Source organism: Cygnus olor, chromosome 2 (assembly GCF_009769625.2).
Source record: "Cygnus olor isolate bCygOlo1 chromosome 2, bCygOlo1.pri.v2, whole genome shotgun sequence".
Taxonomy (NCBI): Eukaryota; Metazoa; Chordata; class Aves; order Anseriformes; family Anatidae; genus Cygnus; species Cygnus olor.
In genome coordinates, this window is record NC_049170.1 from 106,455,513 (window position 1) to 106,469,309 (window position 13,797).

Consider the following 13,797-nt stretch of genomic DNA (forward strand, 5'->3'; position numbering starts at 1 on the left):
AGTTAAGTGCATCTTTAAACAAGATGAATGCAAGTTCAGGAAATGAAATAGTCATTGCCTAAATATTTAACATGCTAGAGACAAAGGCAACACACAACTGCTGAACCAAATCAGAGGAACAGCCCCAGCTCGTCCACAGACTTATCTTTAAGAGTAGTCCCTGTCAGCGTCTCCAGAGGTAGCAATCTCTTTTCTAGAATAAACTGTAAAACCAGTCTTCAGATAAGATGACTGAACTGAGCGGAGTATTTCCAATGAGGTGACATCACCATGAAGACATCAGAGAGTGCAATTGTTTGACTTCCCATGTCTTAGCTATTTGACCAATAAGTTTGATTTTAAGTTCTTTTTTTTATATATATACTGAACATAAAGCGTTCACAATGACACCCAAAATACTGTTTATCAGGATACAAAAATCACCATACAATGTAAGAGTCAAAGTCTCAGTCTGCAGTCCTGTTTCCAACAATGTCCAAGTGTTTCAGTGGGAGACCTAAGAGGCCTACAGCAAATACCTGAGATGATCTTCCCTCCTCCTGTGTCAGACATCTTCCTTATCAATGCTGGTTGGCTTCAGTTTAAGGTCTTTTTATGTGATGACAGAGTTCATTCAGAGTTCCACGTGTTCCTTCCAAAGGTACATTACTTTGTAACTTCCCTTGAATTTTATCTGTCATCCACTCGACTCAGTTAAATCCATCTGCCATTCTCCCCAATCACATTAGCTGAAATAATTTTTTGTTATTACTTTGGATTTATTCATCCCTTTTTGCATATCATTAGCAAATATATATGGTAACTTCCATCTCAGGATATGAATTCAGCTCCCTTCTTGTAAATATTACGTTGAGGGTTGACACTCCTATTTTCTCAAGACACATTGTTTCTCACACCATGGCTGTTTAAACCTTTTGTGGATATGTTTTACCAAGATTAATGAGTAATTTAAAATTATCAACCAATTTTCCTTTGTCTTTTATTTTATTATGACCCAACCTAAGTTTACTAATAGATTGCAAAAGCTGTGCCAGTTATATTTGAATATATCATGATATTTTTAATGTTTTATTTCACTTTCAATGCTCTTTTTTAAGCAAGGACGAGAATCACTCAGTCAAGGTGTTGCTGCCCTGTAATTATTAACATCTCCTTTTTGCCCTTTTGAAACATACAGGTCCAACAGAATAACTAAATTAAAACAGTTACATTAAGGCAATAAGAATTTTTAAGCAATGAGATGTTTAGATACCCAGTTACTGCCTTAAGCATATAGTGTTAAGAAACTGCTTTGTTCCTGTGTACATGTAAACAATTAGGTTTTAGATGAGGGTATAGCAGAGCTTGTTCAAAAATAAGTAGGTCCATTCCTGGCATTTTGAGGACTAACATAATGTATGCTTATCTGCACTACAAACAGCCCTGCTGTTCATCTCACTTCTTAGACATACATACATTGTATGGCAATTCAAAACACATTTTCCCAGCCCACCACATCAAGTCTTCAATCCCCACAGGATTAAAAGTGACTAAAAGAATAGGGAAACCTAAGTAGCTGACAAAATACATTTGAGTGTGGCCATTTTTCTCAATCTCTCCTGCTTTAACAAGCTAAAAGGAACAGGGCTTATTTTACCATGTATTTCTGGCTATGGCCATACTGTCCTATTGCCAAAAGCTCTGCAAACTGTCTGCAACGGGTGTACAATCTGCTTCTCAGATTTCTCATTACCCAAGGAAAATCAGTAGTCACCATTCAACCAGAAAGGAGAAAACTGATCTTGTGTGGCTCCTTGGTATTAATCTACATTTTGTTGTGAAGCATAAGTGCTCCATCTCTGTAGAAAAGTCACAGAGCTCCCAGTTACTATTGTAAAGCTGATTTCCTTGTTGCCCATACCATGCTCACCTTGGACCATAATGAATATGTCGGAGCTGAGGCACTTGTGTGCCCCTCCATGAAGCCTGTTTTCTGCATCTTTGTGGCTTGAATCACCCAACACATAACCCAACATAACACATAACCCCATATGCTCTGGCCTTCAACAGGTAGCATTCTCCCATGTGTGGTAACATCACTCCATCATGCCTAATCCACTACACAAGAGCTGATTGTGTGGGGCACAGCAAGATCCAAAGAGAAGACCTGAGCCCTCCTTGCTTTATCCAAGAGTGTGTACGGCACCAGCATTTTCATAAAGCCTCCCAAAAGTGGTACACCCAACACAGGGTTATGGGTTGGGTATATTAACTGTATAGCTCAACAGTGTTATGCACAGGAGAGCAGCCAGTTCTAGAAGACTAAAAGCAAAAACACAACCCCACTCTAGGGTGAAGAATTCCTTCTTCAAGTTTGAGGTGTTTCTGACAGTCCATCACTCATGCTGCAAAATAATATTCACCTGAGCACAACATGGGATCTCAGCACCATCCAGGATAATTAAAAATATGAATAATAATCTAGAGAGGATGATGTGAATGGCTACTGCACAAGTGATGTGAAACATAATTCAGGGGACATGAGAGAAAAATGGAGCAAAGGCAACTTTTGAGCCTAAGGATTTTTCAGAGGGCAGTGGCAAAATAATTACATTGCTTTGTGAGTTTCTCACAAAGGACACACTGTCTGTTCAAAAAAAGACCTCCACAGCCCCATTAGGATCAGCACAACAACAGATCTCCATAAGCAGCTAGCTATCAGCCCTACAACCCAGCGGTCATGATCCAGCATTAGACCACCAGCAGTCATGGAAGACATCCCATCACCAGGCCAATGGCTAGGACTATTGGGTTTAGAAGATCTCCATCACTTGGGAGTGTGTGTATAGCCCATCAGCTGAATTACACTCACCTATCCCCCAAGGAAGGAGAACACAAACTTGGTGGGCTCTTCTCCCCCTTATCTTCTTCATTCATTGGGCATGATAAATGCCTTCCTATAAGGTACCACATGATATGGCTCTGATATACTGGCCACACAGAAGACAAGGACACAACAAAATCCCAAGTGATCGTTAATTTCCAGTTTTAGCCAGTATTTTCATTCCCAACAGGCCTTCGGCTTAGGGACTTAAAGTGTCTATGTAGCATAGTCTCTAGTACTAGACTCATAGACACAAAATACACCACAGTCCCCAGCTACCCAGCCACACACCGAGCCAACTCTCCAGCTGTGGCAGAGTGGGCTTCTAACACTTCAACCAGGCAAGGGAGGAGTTCATCCAGAAGGACAAGAGGGAAGAGCACAATCTCACACACAAGTAGAGAATCTGTAGTGACTACACAGAGATGAAGATCAGCTAGGGACATGGTTTAGTGGGTGACATTGGTAGTAGTGTGATGGTTGGACCAGATGATCTTGGAGGTCTTTTCCAGCCTTAATGATTCTGTGATTCTATGGAGGGAACAGGACTGGCAGCAGCAGGAGTACCTGGTAATCCTGGCAGAGGAGCCCAGCCTCAACTCTCCTGTTCTGGCGGTACTACCTCATCAGCAGATGTTTCTACATGCCCTCCAAGCACTCAGGAAAGCAGCCAGCCAAAAGACCTATCACTATTTTACTTCAGTGACTCCCATATGAAATTCAAATCCCACATTTGCACCAGAAGCAGGCAGAATTAAAAGTGGCGCCTTTATCACCAATGAAATTGTGAAAGGTACAATGTCATCTTCATGCCCAAGGATTCAATATGCAACTTACATTTAAATGAAAACTTTGAAACAGATATTCTAGCTGAATCCGAATGATTTCAAATCTAAATACGTCAAAATTTTCTGAGAAATAACAACACTTAAGCTTTGCCAACTCTCTTCCATCTGAATGTTCCATCTCACCCAAACATACCAATGTTATTCCTCTTTTTTTTTCTTTTTTTTTTTTTGGGGGGGGAGAGGGAAGGGGGGGTGGGGGAGGGTGGAAACAGACTGAGTCAAATATCCCCAAGCTCTTTGATCTGAACTGTGAAAATAAATTATTTACTGGGTTAGATGATATCTTTGGGCCTTCTAGTAGCATTGTCTGTAAATTTCCTTTAGTTGCGCATAACAGATGGGCAACAGGTTAGTTTTATTTACAGACAGCCAGCATTCATAGAACAACAGAGATGGAAGGGGAACAGCCTGTTTGCTTTGACATGAAGGACATCTCTTGGAAAAAGTTCTGCCAAGAGGTTTAGGGGGACTTAAAGAGGACTTTTTTCTTTAATTGTTTTTCATTATCAGTTTGGACTTAAACATCCATCCCACAGTTCTATTGTTCTCCCCTGGAAATGTTTAGTCAGAGTTTAAACATTAATCAAAAAGGAAATAAAACTGAAATTACCTCTAAACTACAGTGAATTATGTCTTGGCAACTCTACCATTTTGACCCTACTATCACTTTGATGAATCCATCTTATTGTGTTTTGTAGTACAGTGCTGGCTTGCACGAGCTGTAACACAGGCTGCCAACTTGTACATGGACAGATTAGTTTGTAAATGCCTATGTTACCAAAGCCTCTGAGAGCGTATAAACAAAGTCATAGATTGGCTTAAACCAAACTCCCGAATAAAACCAACATCCAGGCAACAACTCCCAGTCATCAGAGAGAAGTTTGGGAGTGGCTTGAGCCTTGCACCATGTCATAAAGATCAGATTCTCCAAAGCTAACGGGGGAAAAAAATTAGCAGAGAAAGTAATTTCCTTAAGAATGATTGGTTGGGGTTTACTATCGGTAGATCTATCATAAGTTGGCCATAATCAATTAATACTAATAATCCACTGTTTATATTAACAGTATACTCATCTCACTTGGGAAGACAAGCAGAATTTCAGAAGGTCTTCCTCTAGCCTGTACAAAGAATCAAGCATCCTTGTATGCAATAACCTTTCTGTCAGGTTGTTGCCCAGAAGTCAGTATTAACACTTTCAGCTGCACCCACAAGTAAGGAGCTTGCACTGGAGAAGAACTGGTATATTCTGTCCTGCTCTGGAGCAAAACTGGACCTGTGAGCTGTAACAACAGTTTCATGTACAAAGGAGATCTCAGGTGCTGAGCTATGACTTAGGAAACTCAAAACAAGCTCCCAGCTCTGCCATCGCTCTGCTGTGGGACCTTACCCGTGCCATGCTGACACTCTTCCACTCTCATCGTCTCTGCTTTAGTGTGATGTTTTGCAGTACACCCACATTGGGTCAGGTAGGCAGGAAGACTAATAAAATGATGTCAGGATCTTGATCTAGCAGTAAGCTGCAATTACCATTGGAAAAAGATGCTTTTCTACTGATATCACTTTAGTGTCATCGGAGCTGCCTGAAACAAATACTTCATTGTCTTATTGCATAAACATCCTTCTAGGTCACGTCTGCCCTGCTGAACTCTTTCTGTGCCATCAGAGGATGACAGACGTAGCCAAACTGCGTCAGCTCTGCAAACCCACTGTTTCCCGGTTCAACAGCTAACCGAACTGTGTCCACACATCATTGCTAGGGAGCCGGCTCCTTCCCAGAAGGAAAATAGAAAATGTACTGTATCATTGTGGGGCAGCTCCAGCACGCTAAATAGAGTCATATACTATCACTTCATAAGCAAAACCTGCTGCTGAGGGGAAAGAAAGGTTATGTTTGGTTTTGAGGTTTCAAAAGCATTTTTTTTTCTTTCTTTTTTTTTTTTTCTCTTAACCCAAAGGGATCATAGCCAGAAGTTCCTTCCTGTCTGAAAGAGTTAGGCCTGGGACATTTGTGGCCTGATTCTCTCAGCTATATTGAGTTAAGTCAAACATACCTCCAGTGGGCTGACAGAGCTACTTCGGTGTAAAACCAGGGTGAGGGAGACAAGGATCTGCCCCACACTAATGAAGTCAAAACGGCAGCAGTCATCCAGAGCAGTGTCAGCATTTTCAAACCAAAATGATGTTGATCTTTTAACTGGAACACACAAGATTTTGAAGCTCGTTCAAGTGCCAAAATATTAAATTCTCTTCAGGCATGATTTTATTGTGGTTGATAATATGGGTCTGTAGCCTGTTGAGGCTAAGAAAAATGGCACTGATTTTACCCTTTTTTCTCTGCTTGCCAGTTTTTAACCCAGATGTAAGAAAAGCATAGTTAGAATAAGCATCAACTTTGGGTAAGGAACCCTTGCAGATGCCACAAGGTATGACTTTCTCTAGTGCATTGTGGTACTTGGTGACAGAGGGACTGTTGTGATCATGGCATGAAGACTACAGAAGTCATCCAGCAATTCCTGCAGTGAGACCCGAACCCTTGCATGACTGGGAAGGGGTTTAGACACTGGAAATTCTCTATTTCCCTCAAGAAAGGACAGAACTACCATCTATGATTCTATTATCTGCATTGGGCTTATGTGGCAAGGGTTTGTTGGGGGTCAGAGGAGGGCGGGAGGCTGCAGGAGTGGCCTCTGTGAGCAGAGCCCAGCAGCTGCCCCATGTCACATCAGAGCCAGCTCCAGCCAGATCCAAAAGGGACCTGCTGCTGGCCAGAGCTGAGCCAGTGAGCAACACTGCTCTGGGTGAGCAGACTGAAGAAAGGGGCAGGGGGGAAACTTCTGGGCAACAGCAGCTGGGAAAGAGGAGTGAGAACCAGCCCTGCAGGCCCCCAGGTCACTGCAGAAGGAGGGCAGGAGATGCTCCAGGCACACAGCTGCAGTTCCCCTGCGGCCTGTGGAGAGGCCCCTGGTGGAGCAGGCTGTCCCCCTGCAGCCCATGGGTCCCACATGGAGCAGGTCTCCATGCTGCAGCCCATGGAGGAGCCCCCGGTGGAGCAGGTGGATGTGGCCTGGAGGAGGCTGCGGCCCATGGAGAGCCCCCGCAGGAGCAGGCCCCGGCCCGGAGCTGCAGCCCGTGGAGAGGAGCCCACGCAGGAGCTGGGGGTCTGGGGGGAGCTGCTGCCCGTGGGGGACCCGTGCTGGAGCAGTTTGCTCCTGGGGGATGGACCCCGTGGTACGGAGCCATGTGGGAGCAGTTCTTGAGGAGCTGCTGCCTGTGGGCAGCCCCCGCAGGCTCAGTTCGGGAAGGACGGCATCCCGTGGGAGGGACCCCACGTGGAGCATGGGCAGAGGGTGACCGTGAGGGAGCGGCGGAGACAAAGCATCAGGGACTGACCGCAGCCCCCATTCCACATTCCCCTGCACCGCCTTGGGGGGAGGAGGTAGAAGAGGGTGGATGGGGGGAAGGTGTTTTTAGTTTGTTTTTTAGTTCTCACTACTTGAGTCTGTCAGCAATAGTCAACAAATTATATCAATCTCCTTAAATTATATTAATCTCCTTGCCCATGAGGGTGATGTGTGAGCAATATCCCTGTCCTTATCTCAACCCTTGAGCCCTTTTTCATCATATTCTCTCCCTGTCTTCCTTTGAGAAGGGAGAGTAAGAGCACTGTGGAGGAGTTTAGCTAGCTGTAAGTGTGAAACCACCACAACATCATGTACCTCAGACCTTTTTCTTTTTAAATCAAATCATCTTTGTAGACTCTACTAAAGAAGTGAGACTCACTGTCTATAATAAAGCAATCTTCTTTCTTTGAAGAAAAACAACTGCAGCCTCCAAGTTTGGTCCCCGAAAAAAATTGTGCCCTGGTACAAATTCAATTTCTAATCCTAGTTAATACAATACAGGTAGACTCTGCCATGGGGGACATGTAAGTATTCAGCATACAGCGCTCCTTGTCTGCTCAGTCTTTTCTTTGACCTTCGAACTTCACTTGTAATTCTCGATTTAGCTCCTGACCCTTCTGCACAAACTTCTGATTTGACCTTTGATGATTTTCTTCCTTCTAATCCTGACCTGCCTGTATTACTTTGCCTAAACTTTATTTCTACTGCTATTCCAGAATCTGCTCTGAAATTTAGTCCCTGATCTTGTGGTTAAGCCTCCAAAGACCTTCTTGCCCTTCTGGCTGAGTGTACCCTATTTCCCAAATTGTAATTGACTGCAGAACCTACATCCCCATCCCACCTCCAAGCCTGATGCCAATTTGATTCTTGTTGGGGGGGGGGGGGGGGGGGGCTGATTATCCATATCCTACTGCATAACTTTTACCTTGCAGGGAAGATGAACGTGGTAGATTAGCCCCTGAGTCATCTTTGAAGACTACCAATATCCAGCCTACATTCATTGCTGAGACACCCTATCCCTTCCACATCAAACATTCTCTCCCTTTTGGAGATACTATTCAGGCTGAAATAGTTTGCATTCCTTTTCACATTTCTGTACTTAAGAATTTGAATACAGGAGAGGCCCCAGACTAGCATGAGATATCCTGGACCCACCCTGCACACTCCAAGTAAAAGATGGCTTTTCCTGTATTTTGTTACAAAGCATGTTTCCCACTCTGGCAGTGGGCATCACCAGCCCAAGGCAGAGCTAGCCATTCAAATCTCCAAGTCTCATGTTACTGTTCCAGTCTCATCCTATTTTTGTGACACTCTATGCAGACAGACACCAAGCAGACATAAGGTCGCTGCCCTTCCCTTCATCTGCCACTCCTGAACCAAAAGTGTCTATTCTCCACCTGAACTACTCCTTCTTGAGCCCTACTGATGAACACAGCTCCCCTGTCCACACCCTGCCTGCATCTGCTAGCTTCTTCCCATGGCATCAGGTAGAAAAAGAGGGATGGTTCCTCAGACCGTTTTCTGTCTGTGTGTCGAAGCTCCCTGGAATTCTGGGTGCTACAACATACCCAAACAAAGTAAATTAGACAGCACTGTAAACTGGGGTTGGGACTGGTAGAAAGGCTTTGTCATCTTCCACAACATCAAAGTCAGAATCAGCTCCTAGCCAGGTGAACAAAATCTGCTTTAGCTGCTGTTGGTAAAGCCCTGGCTATTCACAAAAAGTTTCACATACACTTGCTACTCATAAATAGACCTAAATTAATTCTGACTAATATTAGGAATCCAGTAAGTATAAGGCAGATACTGTGCACAGATTCTTCACCAGGTTGCACAACAGTATACCTTCTCAAAGTCACAGGCAACTTTTATTAAGTTTTAGAGCCTGTACTAGATCCTTCCTTTAATCTTTTTCTTATACCTGTGAACCAATGGGATCCAGAAAGTTGTTGGCCACTCTAGTAAAGGTACTAGGGCTAAGTAGATGTTTGTGACTCTAACAGCAAGAAGTTATGTGTTTTTCCTCCTTCCTCGTAAAAGATATTCACAGACACTTTTTATTTCTTTTCTGAGGAAATAATCCAATCTGTATGCACTGGCACACTGATGATTCTTTGACTTTCTCCTTCACTTCTCTCCTGTTGGACTGCCCAAGAAACTAAATAGGTGGAGGTTTAGTATTTTATTACTTCTATAGCCTTATTCTGAGATGTTTATGAAGAAGGAAATCGACCTCTTCCTGGATTCCAATGAACTGTCAACTTCCTCTAGCCAGCTTCTTTGTAACACATGAAAGCCTTTCTCAGAGGCAGACTTACTAGCCTTGCTCCAGCTATAAAAGGGGAGTGAAAAGAAAGCAAAGGAGCTGGGTGGGGAGTGTGCCTCAAAATCCTTCCCTTGAACTCTTCCTCATGTTCACCAGAAACAAGTAGGAGCTCAGTGTGTAGCACATGTCTCAGGCTGTGCTCACACTTCTTGGATTTGGGAAGGATTTTAGCAAGGAGAAGGTAGGCAGTGTGTCAGAGCTTCCACAAAAGCAAGGGGGCTTAGATATGACCATTCCAGCAGATCAAAGCACCCAGAATAAATTGTGCATTGTTCCCAAAGATATAAACAAGAGATTCTTTAACTTTCACACAAGACTTTGCAATTCCAGTTCTTCCCTTCACATGTGTATCTGGAAATGCTCTTTGCCAAAATATAAATGCCCCTATTCTCGGTGGCCCAGCAGGAAACCTGGGACATCCATTAACAACTTCAGAGCTTGCCAATACCCTGAAACCCATAACGCTGGGTAAAGCACCTGATCTGACAGTTTCTAGGTTAATAATTTTTTATTTTTTTTTTCCCAGTAAACTTGCAGGCAACTATGTACTTTTCTCAACAAGTCTCTGGAGGAGTGTTCTGTCCTCTCTACTGTAAGGAAGGGTTTGATTTCAATCGTTTTCCAAGCTGGGCTGGGATCACAGCTCAGGCTTGAACTATTGACCCACCTCTCAAATTCTGGGAGGTAAGTTAGAGAAATTCATGCCCCATATCAGATGTCTGATCCAAGTAGTGTTCCTTAATGACTGGGCCAGCTCAGATGTGGGCTCAGGACACCAAGCCACTGACAGCTTGGACAATGGAATAGGTGCTGATCAAGAACACTAAATACACACCGCCTGTATGTAATTTTGAGATCTCATCTATGAGAAAAGGACTAGGAAGAGCCTCTCCTGCACAGTCACTTGGCTCAGTGGCCAAGATAATGCATAACTAGGGGTAGATAAAAGAGCTGTTTGGAGCAGAAGTTAGGAGGTTAAAATGGATAACTTCCCTGGGAGGCAGAGAGATATTTGAGGACAAAAATAGCTGAAGATTTTTAAGAAAAGACAAATATCTGGAGAGACAACCCTGGAGCACAGTGCTACACTTTTGCTAGGACCCAGAGAAGGAGTCCTTTATGTCCTTCCTTGGTGGGAAGACAGAATTTTAAATTTTATTATTGGGAAAAGAGAAAAGAGAGAGATTGCAGGAAGGAATCTGGGTCACCCTACACTACAAGGAAGAAAAGACTTACATGGAAGATCATGAGGAAAGGGAGTGGTGAGCCTGAGGTTAGGACAGCCATCACCAGCAGCTCAAGAAAGCTGCAGAGCTGCAGAGGCAGTGGTGTCAAAGGACGGAATCAGACAAGACAAGAGTGTGCAGGGCAGTGGGCTGATGGTTAGTCCTTTGCCTGAGATAGATTTGATGTTAAGAAGCAGGAGAACTTCATAGCTGCTTAACTCTGAAAGAAGGAAAGATAAAAATACCAAGGAATAACATAACTGTCAGAAACAGCCTTTCCATAGCCAGCGGAAGACAACAACGAGCGAGAAACATTTTGCCTCAGCATTTGTGGAGACGGATCACATTAAAAAATGGACATTTTACATTTTTTTTTTTTACTGTTTGCTTGCTTGCTTGTTGTTTCTTTTTTTTTGTTTTTTTGTTTGTTTGTTGTTTGTTTGTTTGTTGTTTGGTTGTTTTTGAGTGATCTTTCTCTGATCACCTCACTGTCCTTTCCCAAGACTGAAAGAGATGCACAAGGGCTTTATGCTGGTCTTGGAACAATGCCAGCAAGGCTGAAGGAAGCTGAGAACAGCTGTGTTGGGTACCCAAATTTCAGTGCAGCCCCAGACCTGGTTTCCTATCCTAGAAAAGCAGGGAAAGAAGAAGGTGGAGGTGTCTACCCACATCAGTATACCTTCCCTGGCACACCAACACAGCAACAGCTAGAACCAAAAACTCTTATGGACATGGCCAGAGCCCATCATGTGATAAATGGTGTGGTAAAAAGGCCTTCTCAGACGCAGCTTTCTCCTTGTCTTCTTCAACTTCTGAATAAGAAATAGGGCATGGGCCTTCTTTATTTCTCTTCTATTTTCACTTCCTGTTTTCACATCTTCCCATCCTACTTTTCCCATATCTTCCTGCTTGTAGCTGTATCAAGCCATTTAATTTCAAGCAGTCAGTGTTGCTAGTTGTATTTTTTTGGTACCAGGCTGTTTACAACAGAAAAAATAAATTCAATACAGAAGGTAGAATTAATCACCTTGGGATTTTTCATATAATAATAGAATAATAGAATATCCTGAGCTGGAAGGGACCCACAAGGATCATTGAGTCCAGCTCCTGGCTCTACACAGGGCTACCCAAAAATCAGACCCAATGTCTGAGAGCATTGTCGAAATGCTTCTTGAACTCTGCAGGCTCGTTGCCCTGACCACTGCCCTGGGGAGCCTGTCCCAGTGCCCAACCACCCTCTGGGTGCAGACCCTTTCCCTAACACCCAGCCTGACCCTCCCCTGTCCCAGCCCCATGCCGTTCCCTCGGGTCCTGTCGCTGTCCCCAGAGAGCAGAGCTCAGCGCCTGCCCCTCCGCTCCCCTCGTGAGGGAGCTGCAGGCCGCCATGAGGCCTCCCCTCAGCCTGCTCTGCTCGGGGCTGAACAAACCAAGGGACCTCAGCCGCTCCTTGTACATCTTGCCCTCCAGACCGACCCTTCACCGTCTTTGTAGCCCTTCTTTGGACACTCTCTAACACTTTTATGTCCTTCTGACATTGTGGTGCTCAACAGTGCACACAGCACTCGAGGTGAGGCTGCACCAGTGCAGAGCAGAGTGGGATAATCCCTTCCCTTGACTCACTAGCAGTGCCATGTCTGATGCATCCCAGGACATGGTCAGCCCTTTCCAGAATCCGGCACTTGCTCTTGTTGAACTTCATATTGTTGGTGATTGCCCAGCTCCTATTTTGTCAAGACCTCTCTGCAAGGCCTCTCTGTTCTTGAGGGATTCAACTGCTCCTTTCCATTCAGTATCATCCACAAACTTATTTAGTATACCTTCAAGTCCTACATTGAAGTCATTTATGAAAACATTGAAGAAAACTGTCCCTAAAATAGAGCCCTGTGGAACCCTACTAGAGACTGGCAGCCAGCCTGATGTAACCTCATTTACTGCAACCCTTTGGGCTGGACCTGTCAGCCAGTTGTTCACCCACCACACTATGCTTCTGTCTAGCTGTATGCTGGACGTTCTGTCCTGAAGGATACTGTGAGAAACAGCACTGAAAGCTTTGCTGAAATCCAGAAAGATTACATCAGCTGCCTTCTCTCTTTCAATTACGTGGGTGACCTTGTCATAAGAGGAAATTAAGTTCATTAAACAGGACTTTCCCCTCATGAACCCTTGTTGGCTGTGGCCAATGACCACATTGTCTTTCAGGTGTTTTTCAATAACCCCCAGAATAATCTTCTCCATAATTTTACCAGGCACTGAAGTGAGACTGACAGGCCTGTAATTACCAAGGTCTTCTTTCTTTCCCTTCTTGCAAATTGGAACAACGTTTGCCACCTTCCACTCAGCTGGGACCTCTCCAGATTCCCAAGACCATTGAAAAATAATTGAGAGATGTCTCGTGATTTTTGTTACAGCTGTGGCACTCTGAAGCTGTTACGTGGTTTTACTTCGAAGCACACCATTCAGAAAGGCTTCTGTGCACTGCCTTCCCAAGCCTCTCATCCTCCAATCAAACCTAGTAAAACCTGCTGGGTTCAACAGTGTTCATTACATTACAGTTAAAAACTATCCTGCCAATCCACTGGCAATCATGCAGGATCCTACTGGAAAAGTAAAATAAAAGTAAAATAGAATAAAAGTAAAATAAAATTAAATTAAATTAAAATAAAATAAAATAATAAAATAAATAAAATAAAAAGTAAAATAATAGCACCAGTGCACAGATCTTTCACTTGAAAAAAAAAAAAAAATCCTACAAATGCATCAGGTGTGGATAGCTGAGAAAGCATGAATCAGTCTCAAAGCAGCTTGAGAGCCTGCCCAGTTTCCACTGCCTGCCTCAGTGCAGCACTTTCCACAGTCTGCACTGAATTTGGGGCCTGATCCATCAGTGCCCTGAGCACACACTCAAAGAAAAGCACAGTTACTGGCCAGTGGCATCAATACACATCTAATCTCTTGTCACAGACAGGATCTAAAGAGACAGGAGCTCTTCCCTTGCAGGCATGCTAACCACACCAAAGGGCTGGCATGGCTTTCTGGCATGAAGCCATGACTACTGAAAAGCCCATTTCTCTCTTTGCCCTTGCTTTCCCGTTGCCAGGGTTATTTCAGTCTTGCACTTGTATTTCCTGCATGA

General features: G+C 43.9%; 1 long non-coding RNA gene across 1 annotated transcript; it reads right to left on the reverse strand.

Moving 5' to 3' along the window:
- Window positions 1–300: 300 nt before the first annotated feature.
- On the reverse strand, window positions 301–5,925 carry LOC121066473. Its single transcript, XR_005817792.1, has 4 exons — window positions 5,763–5,925; window positions 5,099–5,291; window positions 4,790–4,991; window positions 301–728 (listed from the first exon to the last, which is right to left on the reverse strand). It is a non-coding gene; the product is annotated as an uncharacterized LOC121066473 (long non-coding RNA).
- Between the last annotated feature and the right edge of the window lie 7,872 nt (window positions 5,926–13,797).